The sequence below is a fragment of the Cervus canadensis genome, chromosome 19 (assembly GCF_019320065.1).
Source record: "Cervus canadensis isolate Bull #8, Minnesota chromosome 19, ASM1932006v1, whole genome shotgun sequence".
Classification (NCBI taxonomy): domain Eukaryota; kingdom Metazoa; phylum Chordata; class Mammalia; order Artiodactyla; family Cervidae; genus Cervus; species Cervus canadensis.
Genome location: NC_057404.1, coordinates 60,783,217 through 60,804,122, shown reverse-complemented (window position 1 = coordinate 60,804,122; position 20,906 = coordinate 60,783,217). Strand labels below are relative to the sequence as shown.

At 43.2% G+C, this 20,906-nt stretch overlaps 1 protein-coding gene across 4 annotated transcripts in view; it reads right to left on the bottom strand.

Moving 5' to 3' along the window:
- PRDM5 (PR/SET domain 5) overlaps positions 1–20,906 on the bottom strand; it is a 247,423-nt gene that overhangs the window by 39,162 nt on the left and 187,355 nt on the right. The gene's annotated exons all lie outside the window — the stretch shown is intronic.

Here is a 20,906-nt window from a genome sequence, read left to right as displayed (position 1 = left end):
TAGTGTTGTAACAAAAAGTGTGTCTGTATAAACGTTAAAAAAGGAAGAATTCATAAAATTAGCATTTTTACCCTTTTCATCAGATACAGTTTTGTTGTAAACTGAAGCTCAGTCTTTCACAATTGGGTGAGTTCTTTGTGAAGACTTCCTGTCTTCTCTAGTGTTAGCACAGACTCCAGCAGACCAATGTGTACTGGAGAGCTTCTGCAAACACCATTCCTCTTCCTAAAAATACTAACCTACTATCATCAAGAGTTCACTTTAGTTCAGTCACTCAGTCGTGTCCGACTCCTTAGGACCCCAAGAACCGCAGCACGCCAGGCCTCCCTGTCCATCACCAACTCCTGGAGTCCACCCAAACCCATGTCCATAGAGTCGGTGATGCCATCCAACCTTCTCATCCTGTCGTCCCCTTCTCCTCCTGCCCTCAATCTTTCCCTGCATCAGGGTCTTTACAAATGACTCAGCTCTTCGCATCAGGTGGCCAAAGTATTAGAGTTTCAGCTTCAACATCAGTCTGTCCAGTGAACACCCAGGACTGATCTCCTTTAGGATGTACAGGTTGGATCTCCTTGCAGTCCAAGGACTCTCCAGAGTCTTCTCCAACACCACAGTTCAAAAGTAACAATTCTTTGGCACTCAGCTTTCTTTATAGTCCAACTCTCACATCCATACATGACCACTGGAAAAACCATGGCCTTGACTAGATGGACCTTTGTTGACAGAGTAATATCTATGCTTTTTAATACGCTGTATAGGTTGGTCATAACTTTCCTTCCAAGGAGTAAGCATCTTTTAATTTCATGGCTGCAATCACCATCTGCAGTGATTCTGGAGCCCAAAAAAGTAAAGTCAGCCACTATTTCCCCATCTATTTGCCACGAAGTGATGGGACCGGATGCCATGATCTTAGTTTTCTGAACGTTGATCTTTAAGCCAACTTTTTCACTCTCCTCTTTGACTTTCATCAAGAGACACTTTAGTTCTTCTTCTCTTTCTGCCACAAGGGTGGTGTCATCTGCATATCTGAGGTTATTGATATTTCTCCTGGCAATCTTGATTCCAGTTTGTGCTTCTTCCAGCCCAGCGTTTCTCATGATGTACTCTGCATGTAAGTTAAATAAGCAGGGTGACAATATACAGCCTTGACATACTCCTTTTCCTATTTTGAACCAGTCTGTTGTTCCGTGTCCAGTCCTAACTGTTGCTTCCTGACCTGCAAACAGGTTTCTCAAGAGGCAGGTCAGGTGGTCTGGTATTCCCATCTCCTTCAGAACTTTTCACAGTTTGTTGTGCTCCACATAGCCAAAGGCTTTGGCGTGGTCAATAAAGCAGATATAGATGTTTTTCTGGAACTCTCTTGCTTTTTCGATGATCCAGCGGATGTTGGCAATTTGATCTCTGGTTCCTCTGCCTTTTCTAAAACCTGCTTGAACATCTGGAAGTTCACGGTTCACCTACCGTTGAAGCCTGGCTTGAGGAATTTTAAGCATTACTTTTCTAGTGTGTGAGATGAGTGCATATGTGTGGTAGTTTGAGCATTTTGGCACTGCCATGAAAACTGACCTCTTCCAGTCCTGTGACCACTGCTGAGTTTTCAAAAATTGCTGACATATTGAGTGTAGCACTTTCACAGCACCATCTTTAGGATTTGAAATAGCTCAACTGGAATTCCATCACCTCCACTAGCTTTGTTCATAGTGATGCTTCCTAAGGCACACTTGACTTCATATTCCAGGATGTCTGGCTCTGGGTGAGTGATCACACCATCGTGATTATCTGGGTCCTGAAGATCTTTTCTGTACAGTTCTTCTGTGTATTCTTGCCACCTCTTCTTAATATCTTCTGCTTCTGTTAGGTCCATACCATTTCTGTCCTTTATTGAGCCCATCTTTGCATGAAATGTTCCCTTGGTATCTCTAATTTTCTTGAAGGGATCTCTAGTCTTTCCCATTCTGTTGTTTTCCTCTACTTCTTTGCATTGATCACTGAGGAAGGCTTTCTTATCTCTCCTTGCTATTCTTTGGAACTCTGCATTCAAATGGGAATAGCTTTCCTTTTCTCCTTTGCTTTTCACTTCTCTTCTTTTCACAGCTATTTGTAAGGCCTCCTCAGACAGCCATTTTGCTTTTTTGCATTTCTTTTTCTTGGGGATGGTCTTGATCCCTGTCTCCTGTACAATGTGACAAACCTCCATCCATAGTTCATCAGGCACTCTATCAAATCTAGTCCCTTAGATTTATTTGTCACTTCCACTGTATAATCATAAGGGATTTGATTTATGTCATACCTGAATGGTCTAGTGGTTTTCCCCACTTTCTTCAATTTAAGTTTGAATTTGGCAATAAGGGGTTCATGATCTGAGCCACATCAGCTCCCGGGTCTTGTTTTTGCTGACTATATAGGGTTTCTCCATCTTTGGCTGCAAAGAATATAATCAATCTGATCTCAGTGTTGGCCATCTGGTGATGTCCATGTGTAGAGTCTTCTCTTGTGTTGCTGGAAGAGTAACCATCAAGAGTAACGAGAAACAAATTATATCCTGCCTTTTTTTGGGTAATAGTGGTGACTTTTCACCTAACAGCTTCTGACTGTTTTGGGTTTAGTACGTTCTTTGAGGGACTTCCTAGGAGGTGCAGGTAGTAAAGAACCAACCTGCCAATGCAGGAGACATGAGAGATGTGGGTTCAATCCTTGAGTCAGGAAGATCTCCTGGAGAAGGGAATGGCAACCCACTCCAGTATTCTTGCCTGGAGAATCCCATCGACAAAGGAGCCTGGCGGGCTACAGTCCACAGGGTCACAGAGAATTGGACATGAGTGAATTGACAGCATGCCTGCATGTTCCTGGAGAAGGGACTTCCCAACAGTTTATCTCAAGAACCATGACTAAGTGTCTTCATTTACTTCTGATTAGCCTTATTTTAGCCCTAAAGTCCCCCATTCCAGGGGCAAATAGTAAGATGATGCCAAGCTGCTTTCTCCATTAAACAGCACTACATGAATTTAGGAACAAGTGCAAATATGATGTCCCATTTAGATACCATCTAGGGAACTATACGATCACCCCTGAAAGTACACTCAGCTGTCACTTGAGAGAGCAACATCCCAAACAGGAGACGCTGCTAACACAAGCCCTTTGGAAGCCCCCACTCATGCTCTCTCCTGAGCTCTTGTCCCATGCATGAAGAGCCACAGTCTATCCTCTCCTGGTAGGAGGAGCTCAGCTACCGGGAAGAGTGCTGGTGACCCCCAGTGAGAAGAGGGGCTTCCATCCCAGTGGGCCTAGGTAGGGTCCTGGGGTCACAAGGACAGAGAAAAGCAGTGCCTCAGAGCAAACTGCCAAGTTTTTGCTCAGGCCAAACAAAACACTTTTCCCTCAAGAATCTGGTTTTTGTTTTGTTGTTCTGTATAAAGGAAGAGCATTTTGACAGAGACGAACTGTCAAAGAACTCAGAAACTGCCCAACTCAGTCTCTCAGAATATATTAGGTTAAAGAAGATTTAATTGAGGCTATTTCCTTCTTTTTACTAAATTTCAAGACACAAGGAACCTGATGGAATCACAGATCTCAATTTTGAACCATTTCTTTGCATATTGATCTTGTTTTATTGATTTAATTCTTTATATTTACTCTTTGGTTTAGAGATTCAGTCCCTTCAGAATACACTAACATGTAAGAAAGGAACTGTCAGTACAATCTCTTAGAAATTTTTTCTTTATTTATAACTGCAGTGGCAATGGTTTTTCTATAGTAGCCAGGTACTAAGTCAAACCAACATAAATAATACACTTGGCGGGAGAGTCAGTTAACATAATTCTTATTTTGCACAGAAAGGAAGTGAGCCACAGTGAGGCCCAACTGGTCAGGGAGAGCTCAGTGAGAGCATGTGCTTCTTCCCTGTGAAAAGAGGACAAGCACCAATCTCCAAGGGCCTCTTTTCAGACAGGGACGAAAACAGGTATCGATCATCTCAAGACACAAAAATGAGGCTGGGGACAGGGAGGGGAGCAGATCCCTGGGGCTCTAAGCCCAGCATTGCATAAGAAGGAACAGACATCCAGCCTGCAACCGCCTTTTCACTGGAGACAGCCCCTAACAGGACAGATGTTAGAGAACTCACTCATGTCCCACCAGTGGGGAAACATAAACAGAATTTAATATTTAACAAATTCAAAATTCAGGCATTCAGTCATATATTACTTGGTGACAAACTGTCCAGGATGTAAAAAGACCATACTGTAGATGGAATGTCATTTGTTTGGCAATGACTTGGTATACTGCTTAATATCTAAAAACATGTTAATTTTAGTTCCTTCACTTCTGCTGCCTCTACAAAGCCAAATAAACACACACATACACACACATAATAGATCCGCAACAGTCAGGCACATCCATTCTAGCAGAAAGTTCATTTTAACTTACACTGGCACAGTGAGCCAACTACATTCACTCACTGAGTAGAAGGAGGAGCTGCAGTTGCAACAATAAACTACATGCACAAGAAAGGCACATGTATCCGTACACGTATACATGATATGTAAACGTGTATACGGTATACATGATAACGAAAGAAGCATGAGTTAAAGGAAATTCAGTTAATTCACTGTAATGCTTATCGAGACTAGTCCCAGGAAAACCTCTAGAATTTCCCCCACTGATGTGCTGAGTTTTGGGGCTGATTCAGCCTGCCTCTGGTAGGAATACCAGAGTGTCTGAGAACTGGGTCAAGTCTGGTGCCCTAGGCTTTCGAGCTCAGCAGGCAGGCACTCAGGGAGCCTCCAGGGTAGTCCTGAAGCTTAAGGAGGTTCTCAGATGTCTTCACATTTTGCTGAGGCAGAAAGTACTTTATACTCTGAACAGTGGCCCTGAGGAACCTCAGATCATCGGCTTTCCATCATTATAAGGATGGGTCTTCTCAGATGAATGGTTTCTATCGCTCATAACTTGCCCGAGCTCAACTACTGGCCCTGGAGTGAAGGGCTACAGATCTGATTACCAGTCCCCAAAGCCTCTTGCCCATTCCTCCAGCCTCATCATTTCCAGAACACCAAATCTCAAACCAGTAATCTATCCAACACAGGTGTTACAGTCCAGTATCAAGGCCACAGGAAATCAGCACCATCATAATCATTGTAAATCAGAGTTTTACCAAAGAAAAAAAAAGCCTTAGAAACACAATCCACCTATCTGAAACATCTTTAAAACCTTATACTATAAACATTAACATGTAAATAACATTTAGTGACAAAAGTTTGAGAAAATTCTCTCAATTCTGGTTCCTATTACTTTTATTCTATCTTGAGCATATAATTATAGAGGACACTAAACTGAAAATACTATATATTTTAATATTTTATTTACATATTCTATATAAAATATAAAAACTAAATATATATATACTTTTTCACTTGATCAAGGTTACATTTCTTTTTAAAATTATTTTAATTGGAGGATAATTACTTTACAATATTGTGATGGTTTTGCCATACATCAACATGAATCAGTCACAGGTATACATGTGTCCCCCCAATCCTGAACCCCTCTCCCACATCCCTCTGCACCCTACCCCTCTGGGGTGTCCCAGAGCACCAGCTTTGGGTGCCCTGCATTATGCACTGAACCTGCACTGGTCATCTGTTTTACATATGGTATATACATGTTTCAATGCCGTTCTCTCAAATCACCCACCCTCGCCTTCTTCCACTGAGTCCAAAAGTCCGTTCCTCACATCTGTGTCTCCTTTGCTGTCCTGTATGTAGGCTCGCCATTACCATCTTTCTGAATTCCATATATACGTGCGTGTTATATATACATATATGGAATGTCATATATGTGTTATATATATATATATATATATATATGTGTGTGTGTGTGTGTGTGTGTGTGTGTTAATACATAGCATTTGTCTTTTTCTGACTTACTTCACTCTGTATAATAGACTCTAGGTTCATCCACCTCAATAAGACTGACTCAAATGTGTTCCTTTTTATAGCTGAGTAATATACCATTGTGTACATGTACCACAATTTCCTTATCCATTCATCTGCTGATGGACATCTAGTTTGCTATTACATCTAAATTACATGTAATTATGTAATTATATATCTATGTCATATATAATATTAAATATAAATATACATATATAGTTTCCATGCAATAATGATTTCAGAGAACACTTAGTTATGTTTAATTATATCCAAATATTCATAAAAATGAAAAAGAGCCACAGGTTTTGTTCTTTAAGTGAATGCCTGATTACGTTTTTCCAGGACACAACACTGCTGAAATGGTAGAGTCACTTTTTTGGTGTAAACACATCTTCAACTTTCCCATCAAGTAACATCCACCACCATGTACATACTCTGTCCAGTGCTACAGTATAGGCATGGCATTAACCTTTTAATATTCGTACTGAAATCCTTTCAAGGAAAAGTGAAGTCACAAGGAAGGGTAGCACTCACATTACACAGATTTCACATAATGAGGAGATAAACTAAATTGAAGGTACACAGAAGCTGAAATAGTATTTGACTGGAAAATAGCCAAATCTATGACAAAAAGAAAATCATTTACAATTGAGAATATAAATAAAAATGAGATGAGAACTGACAATAAAGAATGGAATTTTACATGTTTAGTGCTTAAAATGTTTTAATAAAGAATGCTAAAGTAGCAGTGCTAAAGTGTCCTTAGAAGCTATGCATTTAGGACCCCAGGAGGAGGCGAGTTTTCTAACAAACCGTGACTGATACAAAGCATAAGGATTTAGTCTTGGAAAAGTAAAGAAAGAGACAGCCAGAGCCTCAATGCTTCTCAGGGGAAGCAGATTTTTACTTTAAAGTAAATATGATTTGGGTCAAAGTATAAATGCTACCCATGTTCTGAGAACCACTACCTGCCTCTTTTAGGGTGAAAAATAAAAGAATATAGCTTCTTTCATGGAGAAAAAGGAAACAGCCACATGATCATTTAATCTGAATCCAAACAAAAGACTTCTATCCTAGAACCCTGTTTCTTTCAGGATCAGAGGAATAAATCTCACTGTAATACCCAGAGATACTGAAATCAAAGCATTTTAAAACTATTCACAGCCCCTGGAGACGAAGGCAACAGGACCGACAGGCCTGACAGGTCCTTCAGGCCACAGCTCACAGGTCCTGAGCACCGATCTTGTCCGCCTGCCGTGGGGCCTTCTGAGAGCCACTCTCGGCTGAGATGTGTCTTCCTGGAAAAAACTAGCCATCTTCAAAGATCTGGAAGGTTACCACACTGAAAATACTGTTTTAATTTCCAGTGATGCAGAGTAACTGCAACATGAGGGATTTAGATAAAATGTGGAATATATCTCCCCACACTGAAATTTCACTTTTTAACATAGATTACAAGGGACATGAAATATCTCTCCCTGGTGGTTTTCAAAATATTAGCAATATTTTCTTGAAAATGGTTTTAAAAGTGCAAATGAATGGAAGATGCCTGTAGAGGTCACACTGGTACTGCTGAATAACCTTCTATGAGGGGTGCCTTTGTGACAGTCATGTGGGAGCACTCTCCAGCAAGACCTCATGGCATGAATCCTGGGCGCCCTGCAGTGGGGGCTGGCACGGGAGGAGTCCAGAGGGTGCAGGGGCTTCAGCAGCAGCCGTTCACTGTTTCTGAACTGAATGAGAAATCAACACCAGTATTCCCGGAATTATGTCAAAGACTGGTTCGTGAGGTATGCAACGGAACCCTTTGGAACATCTTGGTAAATGTGTGTGTGTGTTAGTCGCTCAGTCGTGTCCAACTCTCTGAGACCCCACAGACTGCAGCCCACCAGGCTCCTCCGTCCATGGGGTTTTCCAGGCATGAGTACTAGGGTGGGTTGCCACTCCCTTCTCCAGGGGATCTTCCCCACCCAGGGATCAAGCCCAGGTCTCCTGCATAGCAGGTGGATTCTTTACCATCTGAGCCTTCCTTGATAGCTACATATGTAGTAATAAAGAATAAGATCTTCAGTGATAAAGAGATCTGATTTCCAATCTCTGCCCTGCTCATTACCAGTCATATGATTCTTAACAAGCTACTTAATCTCCCAAGCCTCACTTCTCTCATTTTTAACATGAGATATTATACCTATTTCATAGGATTTTGCTTATCATAAGGCTTAGCCCATATTAAGAATTCAACAAGGGTATTAACCTGCTTTCTTCTATGTAGTATCAAAATATGCACATGAATAATATAATTCAAAATTGAAAAATCACACAAATCATGAAAATATAAATGAGGTGACTTTATAAAGAAAGGAAATTATGTATGAGTCTCAATACAGCATTGTTCTTGAAATCCATTTATGGGATATTCACATAAATAGGCAGTCCTTTATTTCGTGATTCATATGATATTTTGGTAATTAAAACTCCCTGAATAGAGTGCACACTGAATATAAAACTCTTTTTCAGAGAGAAAATAGTATAGAAAAGCATTGCTTTTATAAGACTAATGGCCTCATTTCTTTTAAAAATTAATTGTATACTGCCTATCCTAAAAACAAAGAAAACTCCCTTTACACATTTCCAACAGTATATACTTTCCTTTAACTCTTGAAGCATGTTATTAAATTCGAAAGATAATACAGTGGTGGCAAAGCAGCAATCAGCTGAAATGCTAAATATTTACAAAGTTTTATTTTTGCTAAAGCTGCAAACTGCTCTCCATACACCCCTTGTTGATACACGGAGTTCACAAAGGAGTACAGCAGACATCGCTGAGATACCTACACTCTCCTTATGAAGAGCTGATGCTCTCTGACAGCACTCCAGCCCAGCCCAGCCTCCCAGACAAGCTCAGGGGGACCCAGGAACCCTGAGCCAATACACCAGGTTTCTGCCGCAGCTGCCGGGAGAGAGGAAGAGACAGCTGGACCAAAACACCACTGACATAAAGCCCCATGACTTACACTTATGATTAGCTGACACTTAGTGATCAGTTCAAAAAATATAGAATGAGTTCCTACTATTTATAAAGTTTCCCTTTTTATGAAAACAGGTTAAAAGATACATAAACATCAATAAGGCTGAGTAGAAAATCAAAAGGCAGTTACATTGTGTATGACTGAATGAATAAATGAATAGAGTGCTAAGGAAAAAAAGAGAAACTATGTCACAAGAGTGAAAAAAACTGAGTTAATACAGTATGATTAATGTATGAGCAAGAAATGTCCATGGCAGAAGTGGCAGGGAAGGCTGAGGAAAACCTGATACCTGACCAGAAGTTTTAAGGAAGAGCTAAGAGGGGGCACTAGTGGTAAAGAATCCACCTGCCAATGCAGGAGATCTAAGAGATGGCGGTTCGATCACTGGGCTGGGAAGATCCCCTGGAGGAGGGCAAGGCAACCCACTCCAGTATTCTTGCCTGGAGAATCCCATGGACAGAGGAGCCAGGCGGAGCCTGGAGGGCTACAGTCCACAGGGTCACAAAGAGTCAGACGCAACTGAAGTGACTTAGCAAGTAAGATCTCCACAGGGAGGAGGAAAAAGCCAGAGAACAAGGATCATGTTATTGGCACCCTCAAGAAATACTGAAGCAGGTGCAGAAAACATGGTGAGCTGCAGGAGGACACGTGGTCAGTGCTGGCCACTCACTCAGGGAGGGGGCTGGGCAAGGGGCAGGCAGCATGCCCAGAAGGGCATAGGGCACTCAGGTGACGGGTGGCCGCTGGGCACTTGCTGCTTTTTTTGTTTTCTTTAGGAACTGAGACATATCAAAGTTGACCTTTGTAACTATCATTGTGGCAGTCAGTTATAGGATGAATCAGATCAAGATTTCTTAAACAGTGTTCCATAGAACACAACGTTCAGTGAGATATATAACATATACACTCACTCACTCACTCTGACTCTGCTCCAGTTATCTTGGGAAATGCTAGGTTAAATGGACAATACATTAACTATCTTTACTGAACAGGATGTTCTAACCTGTAGTATGCTTACAGGCCATGGAACTCCAGAGGAAGACAGCACACGTGATCTTCCCTGAAATGCTAAATCTCATCCTCTCCTGCAGCTTTGCCATCACCTCTTTTCTGCTGGTTCTCTTTCAGCCTCTTTCGCTGCTCCTTCTTGGTTTCCTCATAGGGAATCTCCTGTGGCTCTGCCTTTTTTTTTCCTTTTTTCATTCCCTGGAAATCTCATGAATGAGCTTTCCCATCTGTGTTTCTCCTGACACCTTTTCTAGCCTGAACACTTCTCCCATGGTAAAGTAGGTACTCCTCGTCTGTGGGTTTATTAACATCCTTGGAATATTTCTCTCACAGGCCTTGTTATCTGTGATCATCTATCTGATCATCTCCTCCCCAGCATACTGAAGGGCTAACCCGTTTTCTTAACTCGTCTTTGAATACACGGCATATAACATAGACGTCGACTCAAAATGCACTTGGCCAACTGAGACTAAATGCACGCACTCCAGAACGCTAAAGGGTACAATCAGAAGTCTGCTACACCTGTCGAACGTCTTCTTTAGTCAGGAGTTCTCTGTGCAACAACTGAAGTACTGAAACTGTCACGGAGTGCACTATGATAAGTTCTTTTGTTTTCAATTTTTAAGACATTATGTGAGCTAATCAAGAAAGGCCTCATGTCATAAGTATTTGCAACTTACAACCCAGGGATCTGACTTTATTTCTATTATTCAGGATAACAGCGATAGAAATCAGTTAACCAAATAATCCATAAATAATCCCTTCAAATGAAATTTTGCCTGAGTTTTATGTTACTCCTAAGTTCAAATGACAATGAATTCAAAGCTCCAGCAGTCAGTCAGTTAAAACACCATGTTGGTCCCAGCTGTGCTAACAGTCCCTCAGGGTTATGTGATGGATGGGGAAAAAGGCATTCATATGATATACACATTTGTGTTACTTTACCCTGCTAGAGCAGAAAAGAGTGCATCACTTAAAATGCTGGGAAGAGCTCTCCTGTCAGGTTTGGAAGGTGGACGGGTGGTACAGCCACTTGATTCTAGGCAGATGTTTTACTCCTTACTCTAAAGCAGTGGGGAAAAAAGGAAGAGCAATCATAGACTAGGAAAAGGCACCCAGAAAGGCTTTTATTGTTTCTCCAGGGACAGTTTGCTTGGACATTTTCCTGAAGCACTCCCCTGTCCCTGCCCAAAACTACCTGGGCAAAATAGACAAAAGTTACCAGCAGGCCAAGCAGAGTTGCCGGGATCACTGCATGCTGAGGGTTATCACAGAACAGAGAGCTCTCTAAGACCCAAGAACAAGGTTGCCTGAAAGAGCGGGGCTGGTACTGGCCAGCAATGAGCGAGGAACAAGGCACTCAGCAGAACCTGAAAAGGCCAAAGCTCTGAGGTCACCAACCTTCTAGGGCTTCTCACCAGCCCCGAGGGTAAAGTCTGAACACTTCCATCCCGCGTCCAGAGAGCCCATGTCATCTGTCCTCTACTCACGCTGGAGGCCTCTTTTCTTATTAGACCCTCTCTACACCACCGTACATCACATGGAAGGGTCTGAAACTCCCAGACACCTTGTTCTATGTTGTTTTTTAGTCGCTCAGTCATGTCCAACTCTTTTGCAACACCATGGACTGAAGCCCACCAGGCTCCTCTGTCCATGGGACTTCCCAGGCAAGAACACTGGAGTGGGTTGCCATTTTCTCCTCCAGGAGTGCTTCCCAACCCAGGGATCGAATCTGCATCTCCGGCACTGGCAGGCGGACTATTTACCACTGATCCACCAGGGAAGCCGACCCTGTACTGAATAGTCAACTATATAACCCTGTGGGATCTGTGTAATCCTGGCACACAGTAGGGTTAATAAAGTCTTACAGAGTAAATTAATTACCCGGGATCCTGTGATCTAAGAGGGACAATCTTTAGATCAACTGGCACAACGTCAAAGCCTAGGCACAGGGATATATTATAAATAGTGGTAAAGTGATTTCTCATGAATAGTTAAGTGGTATTACAGCAGTTTGCAAAATATCTACCTCCTTTTCTGCCACTGAGATGAGTTTCAATGTTATTCCCTAATGGTGTGATCACTCATGTCCATCCCAGATGCTGTCTTCAGTGAGCAAACAAGCAGGAGGGGTCAGGCTGGAGCCCGAAGCGCTGTCCACCGACTACAATGTGGCTGGAGGCGGACAGTCCACCTGAGCGTCCTCTGCCAGGTGTCAGAGCAGGTAAGAAGGGTGTGAGTGGCTCCACCATAGGACCACAGACCTCCAGCTTCCCCCCGTGGTGAACAGATGCTCTCAGAACAACGTCTTTAAAGCCAGATGACAAGAACAGTCCAAGAACACAGGCGGGGAAAGGTGGGCCCAGTGTACACATATGTGGTCCACCAAGCAGAGAGCAAGAGGAGGGCAGGGAGAACTGGCTTTCACTCACTGTGACACGAGCTCTCAGAGAGGCATATGCAACAGAAGACCACCAAGACAGCCGGGGGACCACCCTGGGACATGGGAGGGCCTCACTGAGCCTGCCAGGGCCGCGGGACCAGGCGGCGCATCTGCTTACACGCTGGGTCCAGTGTTTTACTGCTCTGTCACTTTGCACACTTTAGTTATCACTTACAGTGATGCTTTCCGTGTTCACTTGCCCTGCTGGACACAGAGCCTGACACAGCAGTTTCTGGCACATGACGGACACGTGACAAACGCCTGACACAGGGACCCCTCCCGTCCTCTCAGCCCTACGAGGGTGAGAGGGCGCTGCGGAGTAAGAGAACTGCACGCATCACAACAAACAGACTCCAAGCTTCTCTGAGGACAGGGACAATGTCTGACTTGCTAATTGCTATATTCTCAATCATGTAATAATTGTTGAATAAATGAATGAATTCATATATATTATTTATTGATATATTTGCTGAGTTAATTTGATAAATTTAATATCGTTTACTATTGATACAATTTAACTTCATCCATTCAAAAAATTCAATAACCCACCAAGTTCTGGGCACACACAGATGCTGAGGAAAGAGGTGAAAATTCCTATCTACAGAAAAGTTAAAGGTCTAGAAAAGAGAAACATAAAAATAAATCCTAACAATAAGTTCATTAAATTAAAAAATAGAGGTCTGTGCATTTTAAGCAGCTGCAATTAGAAAGCGTTCAAATCAGACAGAAAGTCCTAAATAGGGAAAGACCCAACTGTCTACTCACGTTCATTATCTTTGAGCAGAGACCACCCCTAAACAAGTCTGCCAGACCACTAGCTCCAAAGGCAAGAATTACACACCAAAGGCCCCCAAACAGGTATCTTTCCTGGTTGTAATACTGACAGGTAACCCAGTTTTAGACTCTTTGGTTATCATTTATCTTCCTAAAAAATATAGAATGGAAAATGTTAGGACGGTTATGAGTCTAGTCTCTTTAGCCAGCTCACTGCCACACCAATTATAAGGCTGATTATTTAAATGAAAGCTCTTAATTTAGCTCATTTATACAAATTTCAGAATTACATAAGCAAATCTGTGACCAGATTTTCAACCTATGAACTAAATACAATGAAAGTATCATGAGAATTCTACATGTTTCGAGGTCTCTCAAATTATTTTTTCAGGACAGTGTATGCCTTTCTGAGCAACTGTATCATTTTTTAAACTGAATTTTAAGAATTATATTTTCCAATTACAAAATACAGCTCTCATTGCTAAGCAATGGTATTGTGATTCAACAATTAAGCTCTGTAGGTGTTCATTTTAACACTTTGTCCAGAAGTGTCCAGGACTAAAATACAGAAGCATATTTCACAATTAAAACTGCACTTATTCAGCATTATGTGATATGTATCCTGAGTCACCATTATGAGGAAGCTGCATAATAAGCCACCTCAAAACTTAAGTGACCTAAAGGAAGTTATTTCCCATGGTTTTATGGACTGACTGGGAGGTTATTTTCTGTGTGGGGGCACCGACTGGGTTTGTGGATTGGCTGTTACAGAGGCAAGGAGAGACTAAGATTTCCACGTCTCTCTTGCAGCTGCAGTCACCAGGCGTCCCCCACGCGGCCAGCAGTCCCTGCGGGCCCTCTCTGAATGACCGTGGGGCCTCTCAGCATGGGGGGTGGCCCGAACCGCGAGGTCTCTTACTGCCTGGTCTTACAGGAGTCAGAGGATCACCTCTGCTGCTCTTCATTGGTCAAGCAGGTCACTTGACATCTGCTGATGTCAGGAGCAGCACGCGCACACAGGAGGGAAAGGCCAGGGCAGCCACCCCGCATCCCACCTTATCAACACCGTTATTTTCAGCTAATCAATGTTGTGTTTTAGATGGGCAGTACTGGCTTTTCTTTTCTCCTGAAAATCACGTTCGGTACCAACAATACTCAATGAAAATATGAGTGTTAGTAGAGAAAAAAAAAAAAAGGCACTGAAGAAAAATCACACATGATGCCAGGTCAGTTCGATCCCTCACACTGTAGGAACCCTACCCTTATAACCCTAAATACAGTGAAACAGAATTTCACTCCATAAAAAAGGCTTTTCCTTTTTTTCTATTAGAATAATTTATCTGTCCAATAAGTTTGTCAAGAGTATGAAACCCAATTTAGGTTTTTTACATCTTGCTCTCAAAGCCTAGGGAAATGCAGAGAATGCCTGGACCAAAGGCCTAACTTAAGGACGATCATTTGGGGTGCCAAAAAAGTATTCCTAACCAAGAAACTAAAACTTTCTTTGCTGGTGACTTTAAGAGAGCTGACTAGCTGAAAAGCACAGTCACACCGAGAAGGAGAAGGGAGGGGCACTCTGCCAAGTGGACTGATGACCATCAGAAAGAATTCTCACAAAAAGAAACAGAAAAGGGGGCAAATGATGCTGTCAGCCCCTGAAAAGAAAGTTATGTTTTACATGGTCTGACTTTCCCTTTTACAGAGAAAAGAGAGCTTACTGTGATAGAATAAGAATGTTCAATTTCATGTAGGTGTGTTTTCTGAGCCAAACAAAATACAATGGAATCTGAAAGCCATTTATCTTAAACAATTCATTTGCAAGCCATACAAAATCCCCCAAGAAATATGTGGGTTCTAGAAACAAAAGATTTATTAATTCCAAAACCAAATTAAAGATTTTTCCAAATGATGGAAATGAGCCATATCCTCTTGCCCCTACACCACAATGTTTAGAAAAACAAAAATCAGAAAATTCAAAGTTTTCTCTAAAATCATAATCAACTTAAGTATTATTAAATTTACAAAAAACATCTCTTCCTCTCGTCTAGATATAAGAACAGAAATACTGGGCATGTTCCTCACATACTAGCCTACACAAGTATGAACCTAGAACCCCTCCTTCCCCTCCCCACCCTACCTCTAAGTGGACTATATTCCCTCTGTCTCTGTCGGACCTCCCACCCCCAAAGCGCCCCTTATAGGCACTGCAGCTTTAGCCTCCTCCCTGCTCCTCACCACCTACACTACCTGCCCAAACCCGGTGAAGACTGTTTCAAAGGGGTCTCTCGTACACGGTTCCTACTTTCGAACCCCACGGCCGCCTGGTGTGGGTGCTGTCTTGCTCAGCTGTGTCCAGCATGCCTGCCTCGGGGCCTCCCTGCCTCCATTCCTGCCTCCTTCAATCCACCTTCGAGGATGACGTAGAGCAATCTTTCCAAGAGAGAGCCGATTATGTCATACCCCCTACTCAACATAAAACACAGCACACAAAACAAAACATGTTTCTAAGACTCAGACCAACTCCTCCGTGGTGGCCTGTCTCAACTGCAGTCAGACTCCAACATGCATCCGTGGACCTGGCCCCAGGAACAGGCCATCTTCCCTGGACCCGTGAGGACCACGCTCACTGCCCCAGGGCTTACATCCGCCAGCACACCCCCTCCACAGGCCTCAGAGCTCAGCTCAAATGCCCGCCCCACCCCAGCATTTCTGCAATCAACTTGCCCACCCCTGCCTGATTCAACAGACTTGCTTCTGCAGCTACGTTTTTGAGGCCTGCTTCCTAATGTGTTCATGAGGATTCCATGCTGACTCTCATCCTTAGAAGACCTCTTTCTGATCTCAATCCAGGCTACAGAAATCCTATTCCATGCTCAGTAGCTAGGGAACTTCATCTTGCCTCTTCCTCCCCTTGCCAACTACTTCTCCTCTCCTTCCAGCATCTTTACCCGTAGTAACTCTTCTCTTTTCCTTCGATGACAAGCTTACACAGCTCCCACATGAGTGAGGGATGCTCTGGGCAAGACTGGTGTGCACAGTTTTCCAGCTGCTACACTGCTATACCACCACGGAGCCCACAGCTAAATCCAGCAGTGCCTGATGCCGGGAGCTGAGTCACCCACTCCACTCTGAGCTTGGAGGCCCAGGGTCGCAGGCATGGTGTCTGAACAAAGTGCAGTGTGCACACATTCGTGAACCCACTGGAAGCCTGAGCTGCCTGAGGATCGGGAACAGGAGTTTCACGGAAGAAAGTTAACAAAACGCAAAGTGATATAAAAGACTAGTCATTATATTTAACCATGGGCAATAAATTCCATTTTAAATATTTTTAAAAGCTAATCTGGCTGTTTCTGCAAACAAGGCTGGAGACACAGATGTGACCTTAGAACCCTGAAACCTGTGTGAGCTAATTGGGTGTTCTAACTGGTGTTCAAAAGACAGGGTATCTGAACTAACTTTTTAATTGGTCCAGGTGTTCTCCATGCTAACAATCAAAAGTGATTAAACAAGACATGAGGTTTCTGTGGTAAAGGGTTACCAAAAAAAATCCTTTTGAACTTAATGTTTACAAAATGGATATTTACGAACATGTACGCTAACTCACTGATGATATTTTACTTCAGTGTGTTTTAAACAATATAAACTAAAGGTCCATAATTTTCAGATGATCTTTACCTAAGTATCATGTACTAAAATGGACTTGAGACATTACCCATAAAGAGTTAAGAAATGACATTTATACCTCAGACATAGTTTAGGATAGTCAAGGAGACTTTTTAGACAAAAGACAAGATGGGTGGAAGGTACTGGCACAATGCTTGGAGCACCGCCAGGCCTAAGAGGCCTGCAAAAAGTGGTGCTATCACCGAGGCTGTGTTTTAAGTCTTGGTTGAAGCCACACTGTCCAGACTAAGACCCACTGCCCACTCCCACCCCAAAGAGACCCTACTCCTTCCCAGAAGTGTTTTCTTCATAACCCACACAGAGAAGCCAACAGAGGAGAGAACCTGGGTGAGGAACCTACAGAGAGAAAGAGCTCACCAGGCCAGGCCTTCATGAGGCTCCCAGAGGCTGCCCTGCGCCCCCAGGCAGACTGCTCCTCGGCACCTAAAACAGGAGCATCCCTCAGAAACCTGACTCCACAGCCAGAGCACACAGGTCCTGCACACAAAGAGCCATGAAGGGGAAGACACTATCCCAACAATCTAGAGAGCTGAAAACAGACGACTGCTCTCAGGATGTGGGAAGTCACAAAGCATCTCACATTTAAACCTCAGGTCATGAGACACTTTGGTGAGCTGAGGCACAAGCAGGGGCCGTGAGCGTCACAGGGGAGGAGACGCAAGCTGCTGCACCTCTGTCAGAGCAGAGAGGGGAGCAGCTGCTGTGAAAGTGGGCAGGTGAAACAAGAGAGACACGGTGGGCCACAGAGACCCTTCAGGTTCCGGGGACCCAGATACACTGCAAGTACAAACCATTCATGACCTCTTTCCCATGGGACCCACCAGGGCTCCTGAGAGCGATGAGAGGGAGGTCTGGAGAGCCGGCTCAGTGACCCAAGTGTGCCGGGCCTGACAAGGGTCTGAAGGTGAAGCAACAGTGCTGGAAGGAGCCCATCTGCATATTCCCACTCCTGCAGGGGTACAAGGCGCTCATCAGTCACTCCTGGGGAATAACCACAAAACCACAAGGCCACAGGCCCTTCTCACGTGGGAGACAAATGCCTTCTGCCTCTGAGTGAGGAGCAAGGCACTTCCTAAGCCCTAGTTCTCACCTTCTTTCAGGAGACGAAAGTCACCTGCTGCTAGGGGTGAGATAGGAAACCCTGCGGTCCAGGCAAAGGCCTCTGCCCTTGGAGGGGCCTTGGACAGGACCTGGCCCCCCGCACACACCCAGTGCTGGCACTGATCCACAGCACTGCAAGAACAGGAGCAGGGGCCCTCCACTGAGACAAGGCCGAGTTCAGCCATCCGGCTCCAGACCTGGGCTGCAGAACAGACCTTTCTGTGACGACAGGATCATCCTGTATCTATGCTGCCGCGCAGAGCAGCCACAGGCCACGTGTTCCACTAAGGACCAGTAAAGTGGATACTGTGAATGGAAAAGTGAATCTTAAATTTTATTTCATTTCAATTAGTTAAAGTTTAAAGAGCCACATGTGGCCAGTGGCTGGAACACTGCAGCTCCAGAAGGTGCCCACCATGGAGAGGAAGGGAAGCTGAGCGCCCCAACCAGAAGCTCTGGTGCACCGGGCCTTCCCCACACAAATGCTGGGGCAAGAGAACCAGGAGCCCACCTCCACCTCAAGTCTCGAGCTGAGAAACCTTCCAGCTGCCACCTGCTGGAAGGGGCAAAGGCAGAGAGACGGCTTCGGGGGCAGAGACAATGCAGGGACTGCTGAAACCTCATGACTGAGGACAAAGAGGAATCAGCATTACTGTCGAATCCCCTGGCCATCCAGACCTCCCATGAAGACCACAGAAACAGCAGACCACCCAGGAGGAGATGGAAGCCTATGGTAACCACAGCAAAAACATAACCCAAAGATAACTTAACTACTGACTGGATTAGCTCAATGTCTCATACCAACGGCCTGGCAGAAGAGGTGTACCTACTGCCGGGCATAAATTACAGATACCAAGGGGACACTTCATGCAAAGATGGGCACAATGAAGGACAGACATGACAAGGACCTAACAGAAGCAGAAGAGGATATAAAGAAGGATATAAAATTAACACACAGAAATCCCTTGCATTCCTATATACTAACAATGAGAAAACAGAAAAAGAAATTAAGGAAGCAATTCCATTTACCATTGCAATGAAAAGAATAAAATACTTAGGAATAAGTGTATCTAAAGAAACAAAAGACCTATATATAGCAAACTATAAAACACTGATGAAAGAAATCAAAGAGGACACAAACAGATGGAGAAATATACCATGTTCATTGATTGAAAGAATCAATATTATGAAAATGAGTACACTAGCCAAAGCAATCTAAAGATTCAATGAAATCCCTATCAAGCTACCAACAGCATTTTTCACAGAACTAGACCAAAGAATTTCACAATTTGTATGGAAATACAAAAAATCTCAAATAGCCAAAGCAATCCTGAGAAAGAAGAATGGAACTGGAGGAATCAACCTGCCTGACTTCAGGCTCTACTACAAAGCCACAGTCATCAAGACAGTATGGTACTGGCACAAAGACAGAAATATAGATCAATGGAACAGAATAGAAAGCCCAGAGATAAATCCATGAACCTATGGACACCTTATCTTTGACAAAGGAGGCAAGAATATACAATGGAAAAAAGACAACCTCTTTAACAAGTGGTGCTGGGAAAACTGGTCAACCACTTGTAAAATAATGAAACTAGAACACTTTCTAACACCATACACAAAAATAAACTCAAAATGTATTAAAGATCTAAACGTAAGACCAGAAACTATAAAACTCCTAGAGGAAAACACAGGCAAAACACTCTCCAACATAAACACAGCAGGATCCTCTATGACCCACCTCCCAGAGTAATGGAAATAAAAGCAAAAATAAACAAATGGGACCTAAATAAACTTAAAAGCTTTTGCACAACAAAGGAAACTATAAACAAGGTTAAAAGACAGCCTTCAGAATGGGAGAAGATAATAGCAAATGAAGCAACTGACAAAGAATCTCAAAAATACACATGCAGCTCATGCAGCTCAATACCAGAAAAGTAAATGACCCAATCAAAACATGGGTCAAAGAACTAAACAGACATTTCTCCAAAGAAGACATACAGATGGCTAACAAACACATGAAAAGATGCTCAACATCACTCCTTATCAGAGAAATGCAAATCAAAACCTCAATGAGGTACCATTTCATGCCAGTCAGAATGGCTGTTCTCAGAAAGTCTACAAACAATAAATGCTAGAGTGGGTGTGGAGAAAGGAAACCTTCTTACACTGTTGGTGGGAATGCAAACTAGTACAGCCACAATGGAGAACAGTGTGGAGATTCTTTAAAAAACTGGAAATAGAACTGCCATATGACCCATCAATCCCACTGCTGGGCATACACACCGAGGAAACCAGAACTGAAAGAGACACGTGTACCCCAATGTTCATCACAGCACTGTTTATAATAGCCAGGACATGGAAGCAACCTAGATGCCCATCAGCAGATGAATGGATAAGAAAGCTGTGGTACATATACACAAAGGAATATTACTCAGCCATTAAAAAGAATACATTTGAATCAGTTCTAATGAGGTGGATGAAACTGGAGCCTATTATACAGAGTGAAGTAAGTCAGAAAGAAAAACACCAATACAGCATCTTAATGCATATATATGGAGTTTAGAAAGATGGTAATGATGACCCTGTATGCAAGACAGCAAAAGAGACATAGATATAAAGAACAGACTTTTGGACTCTATTGGAGAAGGTGAGGGTGGGATGATTTGAGAGAACAGCACTGAAACATGTGTATTACCATATGTGAAATAGATCGCCAGTCCAGGTTCAATGCATGAGACAGGGTGCTCAGGGCTGGTGCATTGGGATGACCCTGAGGGATGGGATGGGGAGGAAAATGAGCAGTGGTTCATGATGAGGGACACCTGTACACCCATGACGGATCCATGTCAATGTATGGCAAAACCACTACAATATTGTAAAGTAATTAGCCTCCAATTAAAATAAATAAATTTTAAAAAATAAAGCAAAAAAAAA